The sequence below is a fragment of the Oryctolagus cuniculus genome, chromosome 2 (assembly GCF_964237555.1).
Source record: "Oryctolagus cuniculus chromosome 2, mOryCun1.1, whole genome shotgun sequence".
Classification (NCBI taxonomy): domain Eukaryota; kingdom Metazoa; phylum Chordata; class Mammalia; order Lagomorpha; family Leporidae; genus Oryctolagus; species Oryctolagus cuniculus.
In genome coordinates, this window is record NC_091433.1 from 106979437 (window position 1) to 107004773 (window position 25337).

Sequence of the window (25337 nt, forward strand, 5' to 3'; positions counted from 1 at the left end):
GGAGGGGGCGGCGGCGGCGGCGGCGCGGGAGGAGGAGAAACGGGACACCAAAAATATATTCTGAGGAGAGAGAAAACAGCTCCCCCTTTCCTTCTCCAGCAGGAAAAACGGGCGGAAACGCACTCACACCCCGAAGCCCCGGCGGGGAGGCGCGGGGCGCGGCGCCCGCGCAGCGTGAATATTCATCAGGGGTGGGGCCCGAACAATGGCCGGGCCGGCGAGCGGCGCGGGCAGCGGCCCGGACACGACGCCCGGCGCCCAGGGTGGGGCCGCCGCGCCCGAACCCGCACCGGGCTCTGGAAAATGGCAGAAGAGGGGATGAAGCGGGGTTGGGGGCGCTCAGGGTGGGGGGCGGAAACCGCCTCCGCCTCGCACCGACCAGAAATGAAAGCGCAGTGACCGCGACCCCCGCGGCTGGGAGGCGGCGGACCCTCGTGTCTCCCGGGCAGAGGGCGTGTCCCGCCGCGCCGGGGCCAGCAGGGGCCGAGAGCTCGCCGGGTGGACCCCAGCCGAGGCGCGACCTCCCTCGGCCCTGGCCCCGCGTCTCCCCATCCCCCCTGCCCAGCGCCTCCTCAAGGGCGTCACCCTCGAGACCCTCGTTTCCGGTTTCCCCACACTCTTTTCTTTTCCTTTCTCTTCTTTTCCAGGCTCGGTGGTAGTTACCGCATTGGCTGGGCATCGCTGGGCTGCGCCGACAGATCCCAAACAGCTCCTCTAATTGCCTGGTGCATGCGTTCCGTGGGTGAGCACCGTGGGGCTGCAAGTACCAACCCGTGTTTTCTACCTGGAGAGCACTAACGATCAACAAACAGGCTTCCTCCCGCGGCCTCGCAAGCTAGGGGGTACTCAGGCAGTTTAATCCGGTTTCATCAACAGTCCTTTATATCACAGCCCTGCACCAGCCAAAAAAACGTTCAACAGCTCCTGTGAACCTAACAGCTGGTGATCTCGAATATAAGTTCATCAGAATCGCTGATTATGGAAGCACTGATTGGGCCTGAGGTTGTGCTGTTCCAGGGCTACATTTTGAGGCAGCTGCCTCCCCAGGTTGGAAATCCAAGTATTTTATAATTGGGCTTCACCAGCATCACCATCATTACTGTTATCTCTAGTCTTAGGCACATAGGATTCCTGGTGGGGAGCCGGGTGCATTGTGCTGAGTGCTGGATTTGCAGTATCCAGTTTACAGCCCTGGGGTAGTGATCTTGTTTAGGTAATTAAATCAACATACTAAAAGATCAGAAATATACCCAGGTTCCTTAAAAGCATTGCCCGCAACTTGCACACCAGGTCAAGCCAACTCCCAAAACTCAAGGCTGAGCCAAGTTAGTCTGCTGTTCCCAAAATATGTTTAGTGTTCTCCTGTTTGCCAGCAGTTTCATTCCCCAGATTTTTGGCTATGAGAGTCCCTTGGCGATCAAAATGTATTCAGGGATCCCTGGTATCCATTGATTAGGAAAACCATGATAACCAAAGTGTTCCCCTGGACATATTGATGCTATAAATGACTGTGTCTCTTAGCTGTCAACAGCAATGGCACTATGAGTGCAAGTTAAATAATTTACTCAGAGAACTAGATTGGTGCACTCTCAGACCATATTACTATTAATAATATTTTAATACTATTCATTATTAATAGTCGTTCACACATATTGGGCTGAGACAATGTACTAAGAGGATCACATGTATTATCGCATTATGCTGCATGGTAACCCCAAATGCTACTCTTATTTTTCCCACTTTACGCATTAGAAAACCAACATCTAAAGATGTGGAGTCACTTAGTCTGTGTGCCCAGTTGGACTTGATGCAGAAATTCCAAGCGCCGCCATGCAGCCCAGCAACCTTTCGCAGGCTGAGCCCTAAGCCCGTGACGTTGAGGCCCACCTCAGCACACCCCCTTCCTCTCTGCCTATCCAGATTCCCTCTATACCTGAAGCCCAAGTCAGAGCCTTCTTTTCCTTCTGCAGCCTTTCTGCAGCACTCACGCCCTCCCAAGCTGCCATTTCCTGGCAAACCACTGGGATAGTTATTTCCCCATTGACAAGTCAGTATGCACTCCTGAACGGCCTTTCAAGTGAAGACTGTGGCTTAGTCATGGCCAGGGGTATCAGGAAGAGCAGCACGCCTTGCTCTCTGACAGAGGGCATAGGACAGTTTCATAATCAGCTATAGTACAAAGCAATGGACTGTGTGCGGCAGCAGGATGCAAGGAGCGCTTAACAGATCTACTGGCAAATATGCCGGATTCGGGACAAGACTTAACCAGGTTTGAACCCTCCTGTATTATTTATTAGTTGTGTAACCTTGTACATGTTGCTTAACCTCCAAGCCTCCATTTCCTCTTCTGTACACGGATGAAGACAGGAGATAAGAACAACAAATGGAAGAGAGTCCCAGCCAGGGCAGTGGAGCTGGCGGCAGGAAATGCAGGTACATTCTCTAAGACTTGTCATCCAAAGGGATGTCAGATGGCAATGTAGATAAGTGATAAAAGATTTGTTTATGATTCAGAGTCTTGTTCATGCAGGGGAGGATGGTGTCATGAACAGAGGGAAAGATGGGAGTTTCTGAGTGGTAGTGACAGGAAGGTTTGGACCAATTCAGTTTCGGGTAAGGATTCCACCTGGCTTGCACATGTCCATCTTCTCACTGTGTTGGATGCGTGAAATCGAAGGCTCTGCCAAGAGCAGGGTAAGCTAGACCTGCCAGCTGAGGAGATAGCAGACTTTTTTTTTTTATTCTTCATTTGATATTTGTATCCTCATTCTGTGCAGCCAAGTCCCAGGCAATGACCAGAGCAGTGGGCCTCCGTGATGCTCAGCCATATAACATGTCACAGCTGAACTGGAATCATGAGTTTGACTATGATGTATCTGATCCTGGTCAGTATGTATCAAAGCCTCCATTGAAGATGAGGCTCAATCATAATTAAGTTTATCCCTTTAAAAATGAATGAATCTCAGGTTCCATTAGGTATACTGCAAGCTTGCCAGTCTTATTGATTCTCAGTTCTCAATTATAGTGATTCTAGCCTCAAAACCTTATAAAATACTTTTTATAACAAAAGACTAAGGACATAACAAGAAGCTATGAGCTATAAATCTTCTATGTATTTATGACAGAATTTGAGGCTTTACTTTTTTTTTTTTTCAAGATTCATTTATTCAAAAGGCAGAAAGAAAGGGGGGGAAAGAAAGAGAGAGAAAGAGATCTTCCATCTGTTGATTCACTCCCCCTAAATGCTCACAATAGCTATGGGTAAGTCAGACAGAGGCCAGGAACCAGGAACTCCATCTGGGTTTCGCACAGTCATGGCAGGAGCCCAAGCATATGGGCCATGGTTTCCTGCCTCCCAGGTGCGTTAGCAGGAAGCTGAATTAGAAGAATAGCTGAAGCACTCCAGCATGGGATATAGGCATCCCAAGAGGCAGCTTGATCCACTAAACACAATGTCCACCCTTGTTTTTGTTTTTATTATTAATTTTTTATTATTTATTATTTATTTTAAAAAGGGACAGACGGATCTTCCACCTGCTGATTCACTCCCCAAAGCCCACAACAGCAAGGACTGGGCCAAGCTGAAACCAGGAGCTCAGAACTCAGGCTAGGTCTCCCACATGGGTGGCAGGGACCCAATTACTTGATCCATCACCTGCTGTCTGCCTGCCAGGATGTGCATTAGCAGAAAGCTGCCACCAGAAATGGAGCTGGGGGGCCAGTGCTATGGCATAGCTGGTAAAGCTGCCGCCTGCAATGCCAGCATCCCATATGGGCACTGATTTAAGACTTGGCTGCTCCACTCCCCATCCAGCTCTCTGCTATGGCTTGGGAAAGCAGTGGAACATGACCCACCTCCTTGGGCCCCTACACCTGCGTGGGAGACCCAGAGGAAGCTCCTGGCTCCTGGCTTCAGATTGGCCCAGCTCCAGCTGTTGTGGTCATTTGGGGAGTGAACCAGTGGATGGAAGATCTCTCTCCCTCCCTCCCCCTCTGCTTCTCCCACTCCGTAACTCTGCCTTTCAAATAAATAAATTAATTAAAAAAAAAAAAAAAAGAAGAAGAAGAAGAGTGGAACCTGAATTCAGGTTCTCCAATATGGGACAGAGTCATTCCAAGAAGCATCTTAATTGCTACACCAAAAGCCATCCCCTTTCTTGCTGTTGTAGTGAACATCATTATAATCTTCACCTTCCTTTCCCTACCTGCGTCCTGTGTTATGTGGCCAACCAGCTTAGGAAAGGTAGGCAAAACCAGCTCAAGAGCCACGACTGCCGCGGCTCACCTCGATTTGTTCTTACTCTGCCACAGACAGCTCCTAGAGGTTATCTGGGAGCAGAGGAGTGGGCAGGTGTTGGAGGAAGGGAAGAATTAGACAAGAAGTATGTCTGGAAGGCACAAAGGCCTTTCAGCTCCTGGAAACACAGCTCAGTGTCTTCCAAAAACAAGTACTGCTTATTATCACAGAATTGCCTCTTTCGTTGCACTAGAATGTATCACTATTAGCTGCTTGGGTTATTTTTTAAAAATATTTTGGTTTAGAACTCCTTATGGAGAAGTGCTATACACACATGATCTTGGACTCACAGACTAGCTCTTCAGTTCTATAGAGAGGAGGAAATGCAGAGAACGCGGACACCAGGCGACGGCAAGTGGAAATAAATATGGGCAGAGCTGGATGTGGACTCAGCATATGTCACTTGTGAATTTCCAGGAACTTGGAGCAAGGCAGGCACTCAGAAGACAGAACCAGTTGCCTAGGGAAAATTTTAGAGCTCTTTTTCATATCTGTTTATTCTTTAGATACATCAGACCCTCTAAGAAAGGCCCTTTCTGGGGCCAGTGCTGTGGCATGGCAGGTAGAGCACGCCACCTGCAGTGCCAGCATCCCATATGGGTGTCAGTTCAAGTCCCGGCTGCTCCTCTTCTGATCCAGCTCTCTGCTATGGCCTGGGAAAGCAGTGGAAGATGGCCCAAGTCCTTGGGCCCCTGCACCTGCGTGGGAGACCTGGAGGAGGCTCCTGGCTCCTGGCTCCTGGCTCCTGGCTTCGGATCAGCGCAGCTCTGGTGGTTGTGGCCAACTGGGGAGTGAACTAAGGGATGCAAGACCTCTCTCTCTCTCTCTCTCTCTCTCTGTCTCTCTCTCTCTCCATCTCTCCGTCTCTCCTTCTCTCTCTGTGTAACTGTTGACTTCCAAATAAATAAATCTTTAAAAAAAAAGAAAGAAAGAAAAGCCCTTTCTGCACCAACATTCTAGCATATGTGTACCTGAGAGCCACAAGGTTCCTGGCTTCCTAGGTATTCTAAGGGAATCCTGTGAAGTTAGCTATAGGACTGCCGAGTCTCTCCCAGGCCCTCCCGGCTTTTCCCAACAAGTTCTGCTTTTCTTTGTTGTACAGAATAGGAATGTGAGAAATGTTTTTAAAAGATTTCTTCTTTTCCTTCTTTGAAAGACAGAGAGAGAAGGGGAGAGATCTTCCATCTGCTGATTCACTCCTCCAAATGGCCATAGTGGCCAGGGCTGCACCAGGCTAAAGCCACAAGCCAGGAATTCCATCTGGGTATCTCACATGAGTGGCAAATGGCCAAGCACTTGGGCCACCACCTGCTGCCTTCCCAGGCACATTAGTAGGAAGCCGAATCAGAAGCAGAGCAGCCGGGACTCATAGAATGCTGGCATCGCGAGCAGCAGCTTAGCCTGCTGTGCTACCGCCCCCCACCCCACCCTGTGACTATAAGATAAGGTTTCCACAGCTAAGAAAAGTTAGAAAACCCTAAGTTACAGAATACTTAAAACCAAAATTTCCTAGATCACATGACAGAGGTAGCTATTAAATGTATTTCTTCTGAGTTCAAAACAAAGCAACACTGTAAAGAATCATTGCTGGGACCTGATTAGGGAAATAGAAATAATGCGAAAGTCGGAATTAGAGAATCTGAACCAGCTGTTTTGTTGTTTGTTTGTTTGTTTGTTTGTTTTAAGTTCTATTTATATGAAAGGCAGAGTTAGAGAGAGAGAGAAAGTGAGATCTTCTGTCTGCTGGTTCACTCTCCAAATGACCGCAATGGCTGGAACTGAGCCGATCTGAAGCCAGCAGCCAAGAGCTTCTTCTGGGTCCCCCACATGCACTTGTGCCATCCTCTGCTGCTTTCCCAGGCCATTAGCAGGGAGCTAGATCAGAAGTGGAGCAGCCAGGTCTTGAACCAGCACCTACATGGGATGCCGGGGCCGCAGACAGTGGCTTTACCTGCCACTATACCACGCAGAACTAGCTTCTGCCAGAATCTGTGCTCTCACAGTGGTTAGATCACCCAGCCTGGTATCATGTTACCCATATCCTAATGTTTCACTTTCATGCTGATACACAGAGCTGAGGGTGGGCTGCTTACATGTGCCCTCAGTCAACTAGGGTGTTGTGATGTGTCCGACCAGACCTTGATGAAGTTTACTTATCAGTGTGACAGTACTGAGAGGTGGTAAGGCCTTAAGAAGTATGTGGGTCATGGAGATTCCACCCCAGGGAGAGAATAATGCACTTCCTGTGAGTGTGCATTAGTTATCACAAGAGTCGGTCATAAAGCTTCCCGTGTCCGTGGTCCTTTGCTACAAGCCAAAGCAGCACTGGGACCTCATCAGAAGCCAAGCAGCAGCCACCTAACCTTGGACTTCCAGTCACCAGAACGGTGAGCTAATCCTCTTTTCTTTGTAAATTGCCCAGTCTTAGCTGTCCTGTTTCAGCAAGAGAAAAGTGGACCAAGATTCAGGGTCTAGGGAGAGGCCTGTTTTTTGTTTTCATTCTTTTTTAATTATATAACTTACCTCTTAATTCTCATGGAGCTCATTTTAGATAATTGGTAAGACAGTCAAAAGCATTTTTAATTCCTTCAGACTGAGATCCAAGAGATTGTCTATAATACTAAAGATAATAGCATTGGGAAGACATTAGGGCTTAGCTGGTTAAGCTGCCTCTTGGAACACCTGCATCTCCTGTCTGTGTGCAGTTTGAGTTCTAGCTGCTCCACTTCTGATGCAGGTCCCTGTTAATGCACCTGGGAAGACAATGGATGATGTCCCAAAATCGTGGGTTCCTGCCACCCATGGGGGACACCCAGCTGAAGTTCCTGGCTCCTGGCTTCAGTCTTACCTAGCCCCAGCTGCTGTGGTCATTTAGGGAGAGAACCAATGGATGGAAAATCTCAATCTCTCTCTCTCTCTCTCTCTCTCTCTCTCTCTCCCTCCCTCCCTCCCTCCCCCTCTCTCTCTGTCACTCTTTCAAATAAATAAATGAATGAAGAAATCTTTCTGAAATAATAACAGAAAAAATTAAAAAATTCATGGGCAATAATTATTGTATTAAAAAGTTAAAATGATATTTATAAAAAGCTTATAATACCATAGAAAATGTAAGTCATAAAATTAATTGAAAATATCACTGCACAAAGTTTTTATGAGATTATGGTCATCCCTCTGAATAAAAGAAAAACTATCCCTAGGAAACATAGTGGGAAGAAATAAATAAAATTTTTATTAGTATTTAGCTGACTCAAATTTTAGATTTTGGCTCACAAAACTATGAGTGATTCCCGCCCCCTTCTAGTTGTGGTCCTGCAAAGTTTTTCCATGAACCTCTCTTACAATGCAAAAAAAAATTTAATAAAATGAAGTAATTGTATGAGTTTCCTAGGGGTATTATTATAACCAGGTACCACAAACTAGGTGTTTTAAGACATCAGAACTTTATTGTGTCATAGTCCTGGAGGTCTGGGCACCTGAGATGACAGGTAGACACCTGTAGGGGAGGATGCGCCCCTGCCTCTTAGCCTCTGTGATGAGCAGCATCTCTGCCACTCCTGGGCTTGCAGCTGCATCACTGCCTCTGTCATCATGGGTGCTCCCTCCTTGTGCCGGCTTCTCAGGAGGACACCAATCGTGTTGTTGCATAAAGGGCCCATCCTACTTCAGAATGACAAATGACATCTGCAAGTTCCCGGTATTCAAATAAAAGTGGCATTCTGAGGTCCTGAAGGTAAGGATTCCAACAGGGGTGGGGAAGACACAATCAACCCATTACAGGTCATTTAACAACTCAACAGAGGTTGAAGACCATTATTCTCTCTTATCCCAGTGTAGCGGTTTCCACACTTTGGCACTTGGGTGGTGCAGGAAAGTGGAAGTCTTAGTGGTTTTTGCTAAGATTCCCTCACCTTCTTTGTTGATATGTCTCCTGTTCTCTAATGTGCAGGAGTGTTTATGAGGTTCATACTAAGTTCTTTGCACTGTGTTAATCAAAGCAAAAATAGTCCATTAGCACGGTGTTAACCTATCAGGACAAAACATCTCACAAAACTCTCTTCTAACCATGAACCATGAGTTACTTTCATTTACAGTGTAATGTTCAAATATCCTGACTCCTTAACAAGTAGCTATAGCTTTCAAATCACTATAACGTGTATCTTTAAAGTTAAATTGTGAAAACATTTCTTAGACATTTTTACAAACAAAAGATAATGACAGGGAAGACTAATAGAGAAAAAAGAAGGAAGAAAATTAAGGTAAAAATAGATCTAAACAGAAGTTAAGTTTGCCAAAAGGAATATTTTTCCAGCATTGAATAATTTCTAGTGTAGATGGCTGTTTGTGAATTAGCTATGTTTTAAAATAGCATCTCTGCTGGCTTTGAACTATTTTTTGTGACTTTTCCCCACTGCAGTGCTGCAAGTAGTTTCTTCCTCTACGCTGAGATTTAAGCTTGTTTATTTAATTTTTTGGAAGAAAGATGTCTCTTGCTAAGTTTGACAGAATTGCCTGACACAAGAAAATAGAGAACTACAGTGAGGTCCAGACAAAAATAAATACGACTTTCCTCATATTCCCTGACAATGAGTAAATTGCGGCCACATGCCTTTGCAAGTAAAAATACTTATTTCTCTTGTTACATGAATATGTGAAATAAATATGTTAATGAGAACATCAGTGACATCTTCAAATGGGCATGTACATTCCATTGTGCAGTTACTCCCTTTTATTTCCATTCTCTTGTTGGGAGCACTTTGTTCTGTGTCCAGAAGCTAAGGAAATTAAATGCAAAGCTACCCAATACAATGAAGCTTTACTGCGTGCACATCAGGAAATTAAAATTTACTGTTCTCCCAGCAGCTGATACTGGCTACTCTGAACATTGCATGTCAGAAAAGTTAAAATGGGGCAGTTTGTGCCCCCAGAAATTTTGTTGGGACATGAGAGTTACCACTTTTGCCCACTCTGCACAGGACCACAGCAGACGGGGACAGGGCCTCAGCTCTGGGCCTCCTGGATCCTTGTTCTTTCTGCCTTCCCAGCTTCTCTTGTCTGCCCTACAAGAAGCAGCCCAGAGACCACAGTCAGCCCTTTGTATCCTCAGGCCCATTTGCAGGGTCTACCAGCCAAGGATTGAAGATGTTGGGGTGGGGAGGGGGAGTGGTATCTGTACCAAACATGTGTAGATTTTCTTGTCGTTATTTCCTTAACAATTCAGTATAGCAACTATGTCCATCGCATGCACATTACAGTAGGTATTCTAAGTGACCTGGAGATGACCTAAAGTGCACAGGAGGTTGTGTATGGGTTGCATGCAGATGCTGTGCCATTTTACATGTGGGACTTGAGCCTCCTTGGGTTGGAATCCTTGGGGGTCCTGGAATGCCTGGAGGGTACAGGGGGAAACTAGAAATGGGTCCGTGCAGCGTTGAGTAGTCAGCAGCAGAGTGCCATGGGACAGTTCCTGGTTTGCAGAGGGTTTTCCTGCCCACTGTGCCCTCTGACTCTCATCCCCGCCCTGGGCTGATGCAGCATTCTGTAGAGAAAGAAGCCAGGATTTAGGTGAGGTGGGTTGACTCAAGATCACAACACCCTGTGCACAGAAGCTCGGAGCGGATCCCACTGTCCTGCACCAGGCTGTCTCTCCTCAAGAAAAGGGCCTCTCTGTCAAAGCTGCTCCCACTGAACAAGTGGACGTACTCTGCATTATATTAAGGAAACCCTTGAACTTGCTCGACAAGTAATTATCATTATTTTTCAACATTTGCTGAATTCCAGCCACATAATAGATGCTGTCCTAGACACAGATGGTCCCAAGCTTTCGGGCTTGCAATCCTGAGAAACCTACAGGCCTGGCAAATGCGAGCAATGAGGGGAATGCACTTAGTTGAGAGGGGTCTGGAAAAGGGCACTCGTGGTAATTACATGTCTGGTTCCACATTCTTGACAACTGTTTAGAGCCGTGACTGACTGTGCACACACAATGCCCAGTTTGTTGGTTAGAACAAAGGCAAACCAGACCCAACCACAAGCAAGATTCTGTGCGCCATTTTGTAATGCTGAAGCAAGACAGGCTGGGATCACCGTGTGGGATGCGTGCTTCTGTTCACTAAAACAAAGAAAAAGGAAACCTTCAGATTTTCTGTTCATTTCAGATGTATCTGATGTATGGGCACTTATTAAACTTTACCAAATACATCCTTTTTTTTTTTTCCCACAGAAGAAGCCAGGCAGAGATAAATTCATACAAGCAGTTATAGTCATAGTGTCTGAGGCCCCTTGCTGCTGTTTGAGAGATAAGCGCCCCGGAAAGGAGAAACCCTGAGACTGGAAACCCTGAGAAACCCCTTCTCAGCACAGGGGATACAACATCTTATTTTTTAATTTGAATACAATAAACCATATAATTGAGGCTGGTATTATAGCGCCGCGCAGCCAGGGAAGCCACTGCCTGGGGCTCACACATCCCGTATCGGAGTGCCTGGCTCAAGTCCTAGCTACTCTACTCCCGATCCAGCTTCCTGCTGCTGTGCTTGGGAAGGCAGCAGAGGATGGCCCAAGTCCTCAGGCTCCTGCCACCCGTGTAGGAGACGAGGATGGAGTTCCCAGTTCCTGGCTTTGGCCTGGCCTAACCCTGGCTGTTGGGGCCCTTTGAGGAGTGAACCACCCAATGGAAGATCTCTGTGTGAGTGTCTCCCTCTCTGCACATCATTCTGCTTTTCAAGAAAATAAATAAATCTTGATAAAAAAAAATGTATAATTAACTTAAAAATATATTTTGTTGTGGTATTCCTGCATAGATGCTCCAGAATTAGCATACAGTCAGCAAAAGCAAATTTGTTATCCTGATTGACGAATTTTAAATTGAACTAGAACTCTGAAACTTTCTTTCATTTTCTATGCGGGTGCTTCAATAGTATGTGAAAAATTGAATTGAACATTTATTTTGGGGTGGACGTTGACGCAGCAGTTAAAACATCACTTGGGATACCTGATTCCGTATTGGAGTGCCTGACTCAAGTCCTGGCTCCTCCTCTTCCATTCTAGCTTCCTGCTGAAGTGTCTCTGGGTCTCTGCCATCCATGTGAGAGACACGTACTGAGTTCTGGGCTTCTGGCCTCAGCCTGGCGCAGCCTCAGCTGTCACAGGCCCTCAGGTAGTTGGGGAGTGAACCAGTGGCTGGAAGATCTATTTCTGTGTGTGTGTGTGTGTGTGTGTGACAAATTGAAAATAAATACATAAAATTTCAAAAAAACTTTGGAAATTTATTATAGTGCAAGAAATATAGTCCGGCGCCGCGGCTCACGAGGCTAACCCTCTGCCTGCGGCGCCGGCACATCGGGTTCTAGTCCCGGTCGGGGTGCCGGATTCTGTCCCGGTTTCCCCTCTTCCAGGCCAGCTCTCTGCTGTGGCCAGGGAGTGCAGTGGAGGATGGCCCAAGTGCTTGGGCCCTGCACCCCATGGGAGACCAGGATAAGTACCTGGCTCCTGGCTTCGGATCAGCGCAGTGCGCCGGCCGCGGCAGCCATTGGAGGGTGAACTAACGGCAAAAAGGAAGACCTTTCTCTCTGTCTCTCTCTTTCACTGTCCACTCTGCCTGTCCAAAAAAAAAAAAAAAATTGAAATCTATTCAAATAAAGGGCCTTCAAAAATTTGTGAAAATGCGTATTATGAAAATTGTATGGTTATCAAATTAATTTTGCTTGAAAATTAATTTATTTTTAATTTCCATTTTAATTTCCATTTTCCACAAACTTTTTTGACGTTCCCTAGAATATCTCTATTACAACACTACAGATAGAGCATTACTGCAGTGGTATGCTTACTTGCTTTAAATTTCACAATAATCAAACCATTCAGTTAGCCAATCACTACTAACTTAATCTGGCTAATGGAAAACACAGCCATATACAAATGTAAAAATTCATCATGGTGTACACTTACGGTTAGCACATGTACAGTTCTAAGTGTTTGATAGGAACCAATGTGGGAAAATCTAAAGAATCGGACTTAAAGAAAGGGTAGATTTGAGTTCTCTAGTCTGAGCTCACCAAACTAATTTATCTAAAAATGAAAATTTAACCTTGAAAAAAGAAAACACACTAGAAAGCATCTAAGCCTTTTTCATTACAGTGGAAAATAAGCTTCAAAGAGGTAAAGCAAATTGTCCAAATGTTACAATAAGACCTGTTTTCTTTCTTTTTTAAGATTTATTTATTGATTTGAGAAGCAGAGTTAGAGAGGCAGAGGCAGAGAGAGAGGTCTTCCATCTGCTGGTTCACTCCCCAAGTGGCTGCAACTGCCAGAGCTGAGTCAGTCCAGAGCCAGGAGCCAGGAGCTTCTTCCAGGTCTCCCATGTGGGTGCAGGTACCAGGCACTTGGGCCATCCTCTACTGCTTTCCCAGGCCACCAGCAGGGAGTTGTATCAGAAGTGGAGCAGGCAGGACTCGAGCTGGTGCCCATACGGAATGCCAGCACCACAGGCAGAGGCTTAACCCACTACACCACAGCTCCGGCCCCAAGACTTGTTTTCAGTTCAGATCTGATTCAAAACAAATTCCATGTGCACAAATTTGCTTCCAAATTCCTGTTTGAGTCTTAGTTTCTTGACCAATAAGAGGAGATTTGAGGTCTTATTTTAAGACAAAAATATTTAACATGAGGTAATGGCAAGACTTGGGAAGATTTGAAAGCTGAACCTCCAGTTTATAAGAATTACAGGGGACAAAGGAACAACTTAAATGACAACTTGAAATAATCAGATAAATTTAGAATGTAGGATTTTCTGCAAGGAACCTGGGCTCTCAAGAGTCAAGTGTTTTTTTAAAAAAGAAAAAAAAAAGCAGAGGGAAGTAGGGTGCGTAGGAGTGCAGTGGGTTAAGCTGAGGCTTAGAATGCCTGTAATCCCAAATTGGAGTGCCTGGTTCAAGTCTTGAATCCCAGCTACTCCACTTCTGATCCAGATTCTTCCTGCACAGGGAGGCAGCAGGTGATATCCCACATCCTTGGGCTCCTGACACCACGTGTCAGAAATGGCTGGAGTTCCTGGCTCCGAGCTTCGGCCTGGCCCAGTCTCAGTTGTTGCAGGCATTTGGGGAGTGAACCAGCAGATAGAAGATCTCTCTCTGTCTGCCTTTCTTCCCTCTCTCTATATATCATTCTGCCTTCCAAATAAATAAATAATTTCTAATAAAATTAAATTATGAATAACATTGTAGATAAAGGGAGACTAAAGAGAGAAAACTAAATGGAGTTTGTGACCCTCGATTGTATCCTATTTCTAATAGTACAGCTATCAAAGCCACTGTTGGGACAAATGGAAAGGAAAACATAGCACTTTGGGTGATGTTCCAGAGCCACTGTTGCAGCCCTTCTGTGAAATATTAGTGTTGTGGCTGTAAGGGAGGATGCCCTCATTCTTAAGATATGCAGGCTGAAGGATTTAGAGGTAAATAACCATGATGTGTGCGATTTCCAAGTGGTTCAGCCAGAACCATACATAAGGGGAAAGAGAGAGAGAAAGCAAATTGTGCAGTGTATATCATAGCACTCTTTCAGTTTTTCTGTACGCTTAAAATTCTTCCTGAGAGAATGTTGGGCACCATCAAGGAGGTTAGATGTGGTTTAATTTAATCAAGTAGCGTCACCATTCTTTCTGCCAGGCATTTTTTAGCATTATCATCTCTAATGATTTTTGAGATCTTGTCCAGCTGTGCTGCTGACACAAGTAACTATTAGAGTAACTCACTAAATGAGTGTCAAGCAAAAGCATGATGAGAATCTAACATCAGGGGCCTGAGAGTGGAGACAGGCTTCAGCCCCGTCAGCAACAAAAAGACTGGCCCAAACAAATGCACCTTGCCTGCCCCATCCTCCTTCTCATGTCAGCCTCTCTCTCTCTTTCTCTCTTTAAAAGAGAAATAATTTTGTTTGATTATACTTTTAAAACTTTTAATTTTTTTTTTAATTCAGAGAGAAATACAAGCTTAGACACAGTCTGTGTGCTTGGAAATTTTAAATCCTTACCATGGGTAGGACTAACAGAATCCATGCTGGACAATATGACTTGGGAATAGACACTGGGTGCTGGTGAGCAGCAAAGCAAGTCAGCAGTAGGGTGGCTCGTTTCATGAAGAGCATCAAGTGGCTTAGGAGGGGAAGAGTTGGGGTCATAACGGGATTTTCCTGGCATGTTTGCTACCTACAGAATTGTAGGCAAGACCCCAAAGTGGAGGATCAAGGCACACTGTGAGTTCAGAGAGCCTCTGGTAGACTCCATCATTTGGGGAACCCATCTCCCGGCAGCGCTGACCCACCTTCTCCTAAGCTGACTCTAGCAGAAACAGGTAAGCATGTTTATAGACAATGGCTGCCTTTTTGTCCGTTTCTGTGGGTTGTGTCGGTGTGGAGAAGGGGAAGGGAATCTTTCTCTTCCTAAAGTCAAAGAGGAGAAGCACTCCAGGAAACTTGCATGTACTATTGGGGTACCTACAGGAAAGAGGCAGGGACAATACGTTCTTTCTGTTGGACATTGCTTTGCTTACCCGGTGGCCATAGTGATCTGACCCTGTCCACCTGAGCAGTGGAAAAGATGGGGCAGTGGTGGGGCCTAGGAAGAGGTGATAGCAGAGAAGCTGTCGCAGTTTAAATGTGTTCCCCAGACCCCAAAGATGGGATGTTTGGGAAGTGATCCATCCGTTTGTGGATTGAGGGCTCATGGATTATTGCAGGAGTTTTGTTACAAAAAGTGCCTTCTTTCTGGCAAGTTTACTTTGTCCTGTCTTGCGATGCCTTCCATCATGTTATGGTGAAGCAGGAAGGCCCTCACCAGAGGCCAAGCAGATGTTGGCTCACGCTCTTGGACTTCCCCGCCTGCAGAACCACTAGCTAAGACTCTATTCTGCTTGATTGACCCAGCCTGTAGTGTTCAGTGACAGCAGCAGAAAACAGACTAAGCCAGAAGCCATTACTTACATCATTCAACATGGCAAGGAAATAGGTCTGTCCTCACGGACACCCAAGAAGCCGCCTGGCCTTTCGCCACCCTGCCTGTTTGTCAAAGGAGGAGGCTATTTGAAAACAGAGGGGACCGTGAGGATCCATAGCTATTGGTGGGAACAGATGAAGTTAGAAGAGGTGACAGAGTTTGAACTGAAGTTGAATTTCACAAGGAGGACACAGAGATTCTTGCTGAATAGAGGATACCCCCAAGTCCAGTTGCTTTTCACACTGAAGCAGCAGATATTTCATGCATCTTTGGCTCCAGTCAGTGCACTTTTCTTCCACAAATAATTAAACAAGACAAAACTCATCAAATAAGTTGTCTATAATTATATCCTCTGAATGTTTCACCAAATTTGAATGCTCGAAAATCATAGGCTTTCTCAGCACCATTAATGCAAATGAATTTTTCCAACATCAGTATCATTACAAAAAAAATGTTAGCTTGGTTAACCTAATTGAACATAAATGAGAATGTCTCTGTATTTTAAGAAAAAACAGCTTCTTTTGGTAGAATACTGCAATTACTTTGGGTATAGTTATACCATATATTTCAGTTCTAAACAATCAGAATATTACTTTTTAACCACAAAAATTGTAGCAGAAATAATTTTATCTTCAACATTGAAATTTTAATCTAATTTCATAGTAGCATTAACAATGTCAATATTTCACTTTTAACATAATGTAGTTCCAAAAATTATATTTTAACTTCATGACTTGTTGGAGAAAAAAATCATTACTAGAATCAACTTATTCCTGTTTAAAGCCATATTTTCAAGTGTAGACTGGCATATTTAAAAGTCCTTGCAGATTTTTCTATTAATGGAGCCAGTATATAAACAGTTATCTATCTACTTTATGCTCAGAAAATAAATTTAGAACAGTGACTTGATCTAAGCAAAAGTTCATGTTTCTCATGCTTTCTTTAGTGTGCTAGTGAAAAATGTTCTTGCTGGCACCGTGGCTCACTGGGTTAATCCTCCACCTGCAGCGCTGGCATCCCATATGGGCGCTGGGTTCCAGTCCCGGTTGTTCCTCTTCCAGTCCAGCTCTCTGCTGTGGCCCGGGAGTGCAGTGGAGGATGGCCCTAGTCCTTGGGCTCCTGCACCCGCGTGGGGGACCAGGAGGAAACACCTAGCTCCTGGCTTTGGATCGGCGCAGCGCTGGCCATAGCGGCCATTTGGGGAGTAACCAGCAGGAGGAAGACCTTTCTCTATGTCTCTCTCTCTCAGTCTGTGACTCAACCTATAAAAAAAAAAAAAAAAAAAGAAAGAAAGAAAGAAAGAAAGAAAGAAAGAAAGAAAGAAAGAAAGAAAGAAAGAAAGAAAGAAAAATGTTCTTGTAGGGCATGGTGATCTTAAAATACCTACTGTTTTCAAGTGGATGTTAATGTGTTGATGCTTCCTCTGTGGACATGCATCTTTGGTCTTTGGGTTTTTTTTGGTTTTGTTTGTTTGTTTGTTTGTTTTTTGACAGGCAGAGTTAGATAGTGAGAGAGACAGAGAGAAAGGTCTTCCTTCCGTTGGTTCAACCCCCAAATGGCTGCTACGGCCAGCACGCTGCACCTATCCAAAGCCAGGAGCCAGGTGCTCCCTCCTGGTATCCCATGCGGGTGCAGGGCCCAAGCACTTGGGCCATCCTCCACTGTACTCCCGGGCCACAGCAGAGAGCTGGACTGGAAGAGGAGCAACCAGGACAGAATCTGGCGCCCCAACCGGGACTAGAACCCGGTGTGCCGGCACCACAGGGGGAGGATTAGCCTAGTGAGCCACGATACCGGCTTCATCTTTGGTCTTTTGATCAGTGAAATCGCTAATATCCTCATGGCGGTTGGTAAATGGCAACACATATTTGGAAGGTTAAAGTTTCACCATCTATGCTTATGAAAAAATGGAAGTTTGATACTTAGAGTTTTCATTAAACCACCACTTTCTCTTGGGACTGGGGTTGTGGCACAGTGGGATAGACTGCTACTCGTGATGCCTGCATCCCATAATCTGAGCACTGGTTTGAGTCCACACCTTTCCACTTCTGATCTAGTCCCCTGGTAATGCTCTTAGGAAAGCAATGGAAGATGGCCCAAGTGCTTGGGCCTCTAGCACCCATGAGGGAGATGAGGTTGGAGTTCCTGGATCCTACCTTCAGCTTGGCCCAGAACTAGCTATTGTGGTTGTTGGGAGACTAAACCAGCAAATGGGAATCTCTTTCTCACTCTGTCTCCTCTCTGTGTCACATGTGCCTTTCAAATAAATAAATAAATCTTTTTTAAAAAATGAACTTTCCCTTTTGTCAACCCCATTGCTCCAAAATCAATATAAATGTGCACTGCATTTCTCAAAATACCACATATTCTCAAAATCTCCACATATGTCTATCTCCACATATTTGTATCCTTACATAGACTTATATATATAATTATATAATAAATCATAAGTCTTCTGTTGCACGAGTGTTGACTGTTTTTAAAAGAGATTTATTTATTTGGAAAGAGTTAGATAGAAGACGAGACACACAGAGAGAGAGAGGTCATCTATCTGCTAGTTTACTCCCCAGATGGCCGTAACAGCTGGGGCCATGCCACACTGAAGGCAGGATCCAGGAGCTTCTTCTAGTATCTCATTTAGGTAATAGGTGCCCAAGTCCTCGGGTCATCTTCCTCTATGTTTCCCAGGCACATTAGCAGGGAGCTGGATCAGAAATGGAGCAACTGGGCCATGAACCACTGCCCATAGGGATGCCAGTATTGTAGGCGGTGGCTTTACCTGCTATGCCACAATGCTGGCCCCTTGTTCAGACTATTTTCTAAACTCTCTTTGGAGAACTGCTCAACCTCTATCTGCTGTACTTACAAGTATTTTACATACATCTATCATATAATTTCCCATATTTTACATTGACCCTGATGATTACATCTCAGAGGTCATGGTTGGCCACAGCAAAACTGGCCAGGACACAAAGTGACTGGCAAGGGCAAAATTATTGAACATTTCTCCCAGTGTCGCCAAGACCAGAAGAAAGACGTGGTCTCCAGCCATCTCTTCTCTGAGCGCTCTGTGCTGTCAGCAAGTGCCTGCAAACTGTCCCTGAGAGGAGGTGTTAACTATAGTGCAATAGAAATTTAAGATTTAAGGGGGAAACTCCATTCACCATACATGGTCTTCACACCCTTTCAGCAGAAGCTGGAAGTACAAGGTAGAGTTATACCAAACCCAGCCTGGCTTAATAACAATATTTACTTAAAAAAAAAAAAAAACAGGGGCAGCATGTGGCATAGTGGGTTAACTTGCTGCTTATGATCGGAGTGTGGGTTCCAGTCCCAGATACTCCACTTCAGTTCCAGCTCCCTGCTAATGCCCCTGGAAGGTAGCAGATGATGAGCCAACTAAGTGGCCCTCTGCCATTTATATGGGAGACCTGGGTTGAGTTCCTGGCTCCTGGCTTCAACCTGGCCTATACTTGACTATTGCAGCCACCTGGGAGTAAAACAACAGATGGAATATCTCTCTGTCTCTCCCTCTCTCTCCGTTGTTGTACCTTTCAAATAAATGAATCTTTTTTTTTTTAAGTTAAACTAGACTTTATGTCAGGGCAACTGACATGACCTGGAGTTGTCTTGGGCAAATTTGAGGGCACATTTCCATCTTAGAACACAGGGGTGAAGATAGGAAAGCTTTGACTTGAGTTGAAGAAGGAAGTTTCAAAGTGAACAGGGTAGGCGTAAATACCAAAGTGGATTGATTAACAACCCCAGAGAAACAGGCAAGATGTGGGATCTGGACATGGTGATAAGAAATTTGTCACCCAATGTAAGGCAGACCTAATAGTTGGAGGGAATTTTCTGAAACCATTAACTGTGGCCAGTGAGTACATACCATTTGGTAGGTTGATCCCTTCAGTGTCAGTGGATCCTCCCAGCCATCAATGGACACAGTTGGGTTATCTGCTTCCCAGAACCCAGGTAAATTCCCACAATGGCACACCATTAAGCAGGGAGTGGGAAGTGTGGACACGGATATCTTTGTGACATTTCAAGAGAAAAGTCTGAGACATTGAAGTATAAGTAAAATCCCTCCATCGCACAACCCTCACCAGGCCCTCTGCCCTCCCAAAGAAACCTATGGGGCTACCCTGACTCTGGCTCAAAATCATATTATTACCGAGTACAAGAGGAAAAGAAAGTGGCTGTCAGCGTTCACATTGTAGACTTGGCCAGTGCTGCTAAGGAATCCCCTGTGTTGGAGGCGGGGCTATCTTTGTGAAAGGCAAAGTGAAATTTGAAATTCATCTGAAATTGCCCATGGAGGACCTCTCCCTCCAAAATACCTGAAATGCCCCACTGCTCACTGGATCCTTAAGGCAAGAATTGTTTTCCTTCATTCATCATCTCCCAGAGTATACAGTAGTCCCCCTTTATCCTTGACTTCACTTTCCACAGTTTCAATTACTTGAGATGAACTTTGGTCTGAAACTATGGACAACAAAGGGTATTCAAAAATTTGTGAGAAATGCATATTATGCAAAAACTATCCATGGAATACAAACATTTTTCACCAAAATAAACTTATCTTTTAATGTCATCTTCCCACAAACTTTTATGAAGTGTCCTGTATTTGACTTTTTTGGAGACCCCATTCACATAATTTTCATTACGATGCATTGCTATACTTGCCCTACTTTATTATTAGTTACTGTTGCTAATCTCTTTTACCTGATTTATAAATCAAATCTTATCATGTGTATGTGGGTGGGCATTTCCACTTAACAATGGAAATCACCTGGCCAGCGCCACAGCTCAATAGGCTAATCTTCTGCCTGCAGCGCAGGTACACCGGGTTCTAATCCCGGTCGGGGCGCCAGATTCTGTCCCAGTTGCCCCTCTTCCAGGCCAGCTCTCTGCTGTGGCCCGGGAGTGCAGTGGAGGATGGCCCAGGTGCTTGGGCCCTGCACCCACATGGGAGACCAGGAGAAGCACCTGGCTCCTGGCTTCAGATCAACGCAGTGCACTGGCCGCAGCACACCAGCTGCAGCGGCCATTGTGGGGTGAACCAACGGCAAAGGAAGACCTTTCTCTGTCTCTCTCTCTCACTGTCCACTCTGCCTGTCAAAAAAGAAAAAATGGAAATTACCTGATGCATCACTACATGATTTCACCATTGTACATCCAGCAGAGTATATTTATCTAGACTTAGATGGCTGCAGTGTCCCAGACAATGTGATCCTATGGGGCTATCATCACAGAAGTATACTCATTCGGTTGTATGGCACGTGACCACAGAGGAAAAGCAGTAGATGTAGGATTCGGTACTATCCACAATTTCAAGCTTCCACTGGGGAACTTGGAATGTATCCCCCACAAATAAGGGGCACCATGCACTACTGGCAGGGAAAACATGTTACAGTCCTAAGATTTTTGGGCAAAGTACTTTCTGAGATAATTTTTTGTATAGGACAAAGTAGACTCCTAGACAACTTCACATTAAATGAAGAGAAACATGAGTTAAGGGAGGAGGGAAAGTTAAAAGGTGAAACCAGAATGGGGAGTGTACCAAGAACTGAGAAAAGGGAGTTAACTGATTCCACCAAGCATCAGGGCCTCCAGTGGGTGTGGATGGTGAGATGATATCAGTCCCATCGGTCAAACCCTCTTTCTCTTCCTTCCATGTGCTCTGTTGTAAAGACAGACGGTGTGTGTTTTAGTTTGTTTATTCAATTGTATTTATTTAAGAGACAGATAAACGGAAACAGAGATCCCATCTACTGCTTTACTCCTCACATAAGTGCCAGGGCTGAAGCTGGGAGCTTAGAACTCAGTTCAGAACTCAGTTCATCATGTGGATGGCAGGGGCCCAATGATTTGAGCTGTCCCTACTCCCTCCTAGGGTCTGCATTAGCAGGAAGCTGGAGTCAGGAGCCAGGGCTCGAAACTGAACCCAGGAACTCCACTTTGGGAGGTCGCTATCTTAACCACCAAGGCTAAACATCTACTCCTAAATAAAGTGCTTTAAAAGTGAAATAGATCGAATCAGTTAGAATTTGGACTAAGAACTAGAGAATAAAGCCTTTGGTTTTATAGTAAAAAAAAAAAAAAATAGTGAAGTAGAGGGGCCGGCACTCTGGTGTGGCGGGTAAAGACGCCACCTGCAGTGTCGGCATCCCATATGGGCTCTGGTTCGAGACCTGGTTGCTCCACTTCTGATCCAGCTCCCTGCTGTGGCCTAGGAAAGCAGTAGAGGATGGCCCAAGTCCTTGGGCCCCTGCACCCACAGGGGAGACCTGGAGGAAGCTCCTGGCTCCTGGCTTTGGGTCTGCGCAGCTCTGGCAGTTGCAGCCATCTGGGGAGTGAACTAGCAATGGAAGACCTCTCTCTGCCTCTGCCGCTACCTCTGGCTCTTTGTAACTCCACCTTTCAAATAAATAAATAAATCTTAAAAAAAAAAAAAAAGTGAAGTAGAGAGTCCTGAGTCACTGGCCAATTGAAAACATATTATATCCCTCTTTTTATTAAAGAAATAATTAAATACACCAAGAAGATAATTTTAAGAAATATACTTCCATGGTTCAGAAATGTTGGAATTCCTCAAAGACAGAAAATATAAAGGATTGCTTTGGTGACAAAACAAGAACAATACAAACCCTGTTTAAATTCAGGACCACAAAGGCAATTCTAGATTTTCATCACACTCAACCTATGTGATTACAGAAAGCAGACCTGAACTTTCAAGCAATTGTCAGGGCAATTTGTTAAACTACATTTGAAGCAATCCCTTCCCTTCCACTTCTGTTATCATACGTGTTCGGTGGTGACAGCACCATGTGTCCCCAGTTTAATAACCCTTAGTACTGCTTTCAAAAGAGAAATACATACTATGTTGGATGAACGAGAGGTGCAGATGGACTCTGAAGTTCCTGCAGACATTCATGGGGACACTGGGGGACAGGAGAAAGGAACAGAAAGAGCTAACTCACCATCTGCTTCTCCTGAAAGGGAAATTAGGCACGGCAAACCCACAGAATGGGTATTGAAGTCAGGACTCCAGAGAACTAACAGACCACAAGAGGGAAGAAGACCTAGAAGTCAACATACCCACACCAACCAAGTCTCAAATCTGGGTCCTGCTCCACAATCGGAGGCAGATTCTGCAGAGGATGCCTGGAACCACAGATAGTACCAAGTCCTGTATATACTACGTCATTTCCTGTATGTACATACCTGTGATAAAGTTTAACTTATTATTAGCACAGAGATTAGATAATAATTAATAACATAAAGAGGCGTTTAACAATATACTACAATAAAAGTTATTTAAAACTTATGACTTTTCTATTTCTGAAGTTTCCCATATAATATTTTTGGAATGTGGTTGACTGTAAATAACTGAAATCATGGAAAGTGAAACCACAGATAAGGTGGGGGAAGGGCACTGGTGTATTCTTATCAATATATTCAACGATAAATGAAGAAGAAATCACAAATATGAACAGAGAGAGCCAAGATTAGCGTAGTATTTGTGGAAAAGCAATACTGAGAAAATCAAAGTATCAAAACCATCAAACTGAAAAAAAAAAATACACTTAGGAGGGAAATAGCCTTAAGAGGAAAGGGAAAAAAACTACTTTATAGGGTAAGAGATGTCCTCTGAGAAATTTCAAAGGCAGTCATAGGCATTCCTTAAATCATTTTTTCATGCCAATTATCCCAGTAAATGTAGTGGGTCTAAAATTCTGTTAAAGGATATAGATTCTAATTGAGTTGAAGATAATATCTTGATACCATTAACTAGCAGTGTGGTGTTTAATAGCACAGACTTTGGATTTGAATCCTAGCTCCAATACCTATTAATGATTGATGAAATAAAAACCTAAATGGACTAAATTGAAGGATGGATTCAACTTAAAGTATAAGATCAACCCAAAGAATATCCTAAAGATAGCTCTGAAGGTTAAATTACTGATAATTATGATATAGAAAGTACAACCCATGGAAGATAGGGAATTCAACACTTTTCTGTAGAAGTCTTCAAATAACAGTGAAAAAGGAGGGGAAGAGTTATTCCAATAAACAATTGAAGAAAATTTCCCAAAATTAATGGAATCTATGGCTTTTTAGATTTAAGAGATTACCAGGTGTTGAGTCATAAAAAAGGAAAAATAATCCACAAATGTCATCTTAATATTTTTCAGTTGCAAAGATAAAGAGAAATTCTAAAACTCTCAGATAACAAAAAATATGGATATTTAGAAAAGAGCAACAATCAGATCAGCATTAGAAATAATAGAAATTATGGCCGGCGCCGTGGCTCAATAGGCTAATCCTCCACCTTGCGGCGCCGGCACACCGGGTTCTAGTCCCAGTCGGGGTGCCGGATTCTGTCCCGGTTGCCCCTCTTCCTGGCCAGCTCTCTGCTATGGCCAGGGAGTGCAGTGGAGGATGGCCCAGGTGCTTGGGCCCTGCACCCCATGGGAGACCAGGAAAAGCACCTGGCTCCTGCCATCGGATCAGCGCGATGCGCTGGCCACAGCGCGCCGGCCATGGCGGCCATTGGAGGGTGAACCAATGGCAAAAGGAAGACCTTTCTCTCTCTCTCTCTCACTGTACACTCTGCCTGTTAAAAAAAAAAAAAAGAAAGAAAGAAAGAAAGAAAGAAAGAAAGAAAGAAAAAGAAAAAAGAAAGAAAAGAAAAGAAATAATAGAAATTAGGAGAAAAAAAGATAGTAACTTGGAAATTCTATGAGGAAATTATTTCAATTTATTCCCAGCCAAACTACCATTCAAATAGGATGGCAAAATGAAGACATTTTCAGACATTCAAAGACTTAAAATGTTTATGTCCCACAGGATCTTATACAAAGATAATATTCAAAAATGTACTTCAGCAAAAGCAAATTATGAAATCAGAAGGTAAGGAATACTAGAGAAAAGGGTGAACAAAAAGGCCAGGAAAAAATGTTTAAATAATTGCTGATGGATAATTGAAAATAATTTTCTTTTTTTAAAAAAATTATTTATTTATTTGAAAGGCAAAGTGACAGAGAGGCAGAGGACAATAATCAGTAATAATTCATGAGTAATTGCTAGAAAAACTAAAGTAGTATACATATCTTCCAAATCAAAGAAGGAAAGTAAAGAAATGGAGTAAAGAAAATCAATGAAGATAGGGGAAAAAAACTATAACAAAAACTGATGCTAAGCTGGAGACATAAAGTGAGACTGTATATTAGTTACTTGTCATGGCAGCAAATATTCAGAAATCTTAAGAAGTAACTTATGTCTTGACACTTTATTTCCAGCTCACATTGCTTGAAGGTCATGGGTTGGCCATGGCTCTACTTCAGGGTGTGAGTCTGTTCTATGTATTGTTTCGTTCAGGGGCTCAGACTGATGACTCACAGCTATCTGAGGCACACTGTTTATGTGGCAGAAAGGGAAGGAGAGAGGTTACCAGCATTCCCTTGGCTAACACAAAGCACATGTGCAAGTCCAATGTTAGAAGAACACTGACATATGCTCTTCCTGTTTGGAAAATATATCAATATTTTGTAACAATATTATAATTTATCATAAATGGTATGATATAATTTATCCCAAAGATGTGATGGGTTTAAATTCCTTCACTAAAGGACAAAGATGCTAATGGATTAAAGAAAATCTTTTTTTTTTTTTTTTTTTTGACAGGAAGAGTGGACAGTGAGAGAGAGAGACAGAGAGAAAGGTCTTCTTTTGCCGTTGGTTCACCCTCCAATGGCCACCACAGCTGGTGCGCTGCGACCGGGGCACCACGCTGATCTGAAGCCAGGAGCCAGGTGCTTCCTCCTGGTCTCCCATGCGGGTGCAGGACCCAAGCACTTGGGCCATCCTCCACTGCACTCCCGGCCCACAGCAGAGAGCTGGACAGGAAGAGGAGCGACTGGAACAGAATCCGGTGCCCTGACCGGGTCTAGAACCCAGGGTGCTGGTGCTGCAGGCAGAGGATTAGCCTATTGAGCCGCGGTGCCGGCCGAAAAAAAAATCTTTTTTTTAAGATTGATTGATTTATTT

The 25337-nt window shown here is 44.3% G+C and overlaps 1 long non-coding RNA gene across 8 annotated transcripts; it reads left to right on the forward strand.

Moving 5' to 3' along the window:
- On the forward strand, window positions 1-24905 carry LOC138848548 (uncharacterized). 8 transcript variants are annotated; one of them, XR_011386451.1, is made up of 5 exons: window positions 1-2269; window positions 2364-2433; window positions 10518-11453; window positions 14505-14643; window positions 22287-24905. It is a non-coding gene; the product is annotated as an uncharacterized lncRNA (long non-coding RNA). The 8 variants fall into 8 exon arrangements; XR_011386446.1 differs by having other exon boundaries at window positions 1-2433; XR_011386450.1 differs by lacking the exon at window positions 10518-11453.
- Window positions 24906-25337: the final 432 nt, after the last annotated feature.